We start from the raw sequence: 4,475 nt of genomic DNA, 5'->3' as shown, positions 1-4,475 counted from the left end.
TTTTGGATCATTGTGTTTTCATTTTCATTTGTCTGCAGTGTTTTTTTTTAATTCTTCTTTGATTACATCAGTGATCCATTGGTTATTTAGTAGCATAACGTTTAACCTTCACATGTTACTGTTAATACTTGACTTCTGGTCTCATGTCTTTGTTGTCAGAAAACATGCTTGATATGATTTCAATTTTCTTAAATTTACCAAGGCTTGTTTTGTGGCCTAGAATGTGATCTATCTTGGAGAAAGTTCCATGTGCCTTTGAAAAAAATGTATAATACATTCTTCTGCTTTGGATGTAATGTTCCATACATATCTATTATGTCCATGCGATCTAATGTACCATTTAAAGCCAGTGTTTCCTTATTGATTTCCTGTCTGCATGATCTGTCCATTGATGTAAGTGGGGTGTTAAAGTCCCCTACTATTATTGTGTTGCTGTCAGTTTCTCCCTTTATATCCGTTAAATTTTCCTTATATATTTAGGTGGTCATATATTGGGTGCATATATATTTAAAATTGCTATATCTTCTTCTTGAACTGATCCCTTGATCTTTATGTAGTGTACTTCTTTGCCTCTTGTAGCAGTCTTTGTTTTAAATTATTTTGTCTGATATAAGTATTTGTATCCTGGCTTTCTTTTGATTTCCATTTACCTAATTCTCTGTGTTTATTTCTATATACTAGGTAGTTCAGTTATGTTTCTCAATTTTGGAGAAGTGGTCTTATATAGGAAATGTCCTACATGGCCCAGCAACATATTCCCCTCTGTTTACTATACCTATATGCTCTAGTGTTGTCCCTTATGTGGGTTGCATAGGCTCTTTTGTTGTGGCAGGGTCAACTACTGGGGAACACTGATAGGCAGTGCTGGCTCCAAGGCTGGTTGGCTGCCAGGCCATGCCTCATGCAGAAACTGATGGCCCACTAATGGGTGGGGCTGTGTCATGGTGCAGCTGTCTGCCTGGCCCAGGGTCTCCTAGGGCTGGTATCGACCTGCTAGTGGGCAAGACTAGGTCCCAGTGTGTCTGGCTGTTCAGCTCAGTGCATCCTAGGGCTGGTGCCAGCTAACTGGTGAGTGGATAAGCCCCCAACCCTAATAAGCTAGGGAGACCCTCCCCAAATGGCAGTTTTTCAAGCACCACTGTCCTCATGGTAGAATGACCTCCCTCTGTGTTCCCAGGAGGAGGCCAGTTGCTTCCTTCCTCTTTAGGAGGCTCTCCAAGATCAACGAGTGGGTCTGACCCAGGCTCCTTTCAAATTACTGCCTCTGGCTTGGGTTTCAGAGTGTGTAATGTTTTGCATTTTTTATTGTAAGCATCTATGGCTTTAAAGTTCCCCCTCAGCACTGCTTTTGCTGAATTCCGTAAGTTTTGGTATGTTATATTTTCATTTCCATTCATGTCAAAATGTATTCTAAGTGCCATTTTGATTTCTTTTTTGACTCACTGGTTGCTTAAAAGCAATTTAATTTTCAATTTTAATTTTCACTATTTTGAGAATTTTCCAATTTCCCTTTTGATTTTGATTTTTAAGTTTGTCCAGTTGTGGTCAAAGAACATACTTTGTATATCTCTCTTTTTAAATCTATTGATTAATTAATATTTAAATTTTAGACTGACGTAATTAATTAACCTAGCATATTAATACATAATAATTATGTATTATTTATTATGTCATTATGTTATGAAGAATATTAATTTGTGTTTTTCATCTGTGACTTAACATATGGTCTCACCTGGAAAATGTCCCATGTGCACTTGAGAAGACTGTATTCTGTTGTTGTTAGGTAGAATGCTCTGTATATATCTGTGAGATCTAGTTGGTATTGTATTGTTGAAGTCCTCTACTTCCTTACTTATCTTCTATCTAGTTGTTCAATCCATTATGATGAGTGAGGTATTGAAATCTCCAACTATTATTGTAGAAATGCCTATTATGTAGAAATGTGTGCTTTTCTCTTCAGTTCTGTCATTTTTTCTTCATATATTCAGGTGGCCTCTCATTAGATGCATAAATGTTTATAATTGTTATATCTTTTTCCAGTACTTAACACTTTTTAATATATAATGTCCTTCTTTGTCTCTTGTACACTTTTGGTTTAAAGTCTATTTTGTCTGAATTAGTATAGTCATTCCTGCTCTCTTTTGGTTACTATTAGCATGGAGTATCTTTTCCCACCCTTTCACTTTCAACCCACTTGTGTCTGTGGATGTCATGTCAGTCTCTTGTAGACAGCATATAGTAGGATCATGTGTTTTTATGCATTCTGTCAATTTCTGTCTTTTGATTAAGAGTTTAATCCATTTACAATTAATATAACTACTGACAGGAGGTACTTATTTCTGTCATTGTGCCATTTGTTTTCTCTATGCCTTATAGCTTTTTTCCCCCTCATTTCCTGTATTACTGTTTTCTTTTGTGTTTAGTTGATTTTTATAGTGATATGTATAAATTCCTGTATCATTTCCTTTTGTATCATTACATTCTGTAGCTATTTTGTTTGTGGTTACCATGGGGATTACATTTAACATCCTACAGTTATAAAACTCCAATTTGAACTTATACCAAATTAACTACAAAAACTGCAGCTGCAAACCACCTTTACAGCAATGCTAGCTTTCGTAATTGTCCACACATTTACTTTTAGTGAGATCTTTATTTTTCCACACAGAGTTGAGTTACTGTCTAGTGTCCTTTTATTTCACCTTGCAGGACTCCTTTGAGTATTTCTTGCAGTTGAGGTCTAGTGGTCACAAACTCTCTTGGCTTTTATTTCTGAAAAGGTCCTAATTTCTCCCTCACTTCTGAAGCACAGTTTTGCTGGATAGAGGATTTTGTTTGATAAGGTTTTTTTTCTTTTAGCACTTTGAGCATATCTGCCCACTGTCTTGGGGACTCTGAGTTCCTAATGAGAAATCTCATAATCTTATTTAGGATCCCCTGTATGTGATGATTTTCTCTCTCTCTCTCGTGGCTTTCAGTATTCTCTCTTTGTCTTTTGAAAGTTTGATTATTATGTGTCTTAGTGTGGGTCTCTTTGAGTTCATCTTAGAGTTCATTGAGCTTTTGGCTTATTTATTTCACATCTCTCATGAAATTTGGTAGTTTTCAGCCATCATTTTTTCAAATATTCTCTCTGCTCTTTTCTCTGTATCTTCTCCTTCTGAGAGTACCACAGTGTATATGTTAGTATGCCTGTTGGTGTCCCACAGATCCCATAGGCTCTGTTCATTTTTCTTCATTTTTCTTTCTGTTCCTCAGAGTCAATAATTTCCTTTGTCCTGTATTCAAGTTCTCTGATTCTTTCTTCTTTCTGCTCAAATGTGCCTTTATTTCCTCCAGTGAATTTTTAATTTCCATTATTGTACTTTTCAACTCCAGAATTTCCTTTAGGTTTTTTTCTAGGTTTTCTGTCTCCTAATTGAGATTTCCATGTTTTACACATATTTTTTTGACTTTCTAGATTTCTTCCTTTAGTTCTTTAAACATCTTTAAGGCAGTCATTTTTTCTTTCAAATTTTATTGAGGCCCAAGGCCCATGGGGCTTAGGCAGGAAGCCTCCCTGCAGGCAAAGGAGGAGCCAGTGGAGAGGCATTATTTGACCTTTTCTGGAGGCACGGGTTGTTGGTGTGGCCACATTTCTTCTTGTGGCAGTTGGCAGCATAGAGATGCAGGTGAGCATAACTCTTGTGGCAGATCATTTTGTAGCAATGTATTTTGGGGCAAGCTTGTGGAGGGAAGGCTCAATGATGCCACCCCACAGGCAAAGCACCAAATGCAAGGTGGATTCTTTCTGGATATTGTACTCTGAGAGAGTGTGGTCATCCCCCAGCTATTTGCCTGCAAAAATTCAATGATGTTGGGGAAGCAAGTTGTCCTCCTTGTCTTGGATTTTAGCTTTGATGTTTTCAGTGGTGACACTGGGCCTGACCTTGAGAGTGATGTTCTTGCTTGCAGTGTCTTCATAAAGATCTGCATCTCTATGTCTGCAACTCAGCCCCCTCACTGAAAAAAGATCAGGCAGCAGAACGGGCATTCATCGATTTACTGCTAAGAGTGCCTTCACGAGACAGTTATTTTAAAGTCTTTGTCTAGTAGGTCTGCCATCAGTTCCCTTTCAAGGACAATTTCTGTTGATTTATTTCTTCCTTTGAATGGCCCATACTCTCCTGTTTCTTTGTATGCCTTGTGACTTTTTTTTTTTTTTTACTGAATGGAACATTTGAATCTAATAATCTGGTAACCCTGGAAATTAGATTTCCCCACTTCCCTAGAGCTTGCTCTTTTATGTTATTTTTTATTGTTATATGGTGTCTCTGTGTTGAAGATCAGCCTGATGTATAAACTGAAGATTATCTCAGGTCTTTCCTGAGCCTTTCCCTGGGCACGAACAACCACTTTCTGATTTCTCCTGAATTTGCAGTTGCTTTTGAATGTTCTAGTGTTTAATGTCTGGCTTCTGAAAGGGGAAAAAGCAA

At 37.4% G+C, this 4,475-nt stretch overlaps 1 pseudogene; it reads right to left on the bottom strand.

Annotated features, from left to right (window-relative positions):
• Nucleotides 1-1,592: 1,592 nt before the first annotated feature.
• Nucleotides 1,593-3,975, bottom strand: LOC132374838 (ubiquitin-ribosomal protein eL40 fusion protein-like; annotated as a pseudogene).
• Between the last annotated feature and the right edge of the window lie 500 nt (nt 3,976-4,475).

This window comes from Balaenoptera ricei, chromosome 1 (genome assembly GCF_028023285.1).
Source record: "Balaenoptera ricei isolate mBalRic1 chromosome 1, mBalRic1.hap2, whole genome shotgun sequence".
NCBI lineage: Eukaryota > Metazoa > Chordata > Mammalia > Artiodactyla > Balaenopteridae > Balaenoptera > Balaenoptera ricei.
Note: the sequence above shows the minus strand (reverse complement) of the source record. Positions and strands in the feature narration are given on the sequence as shown.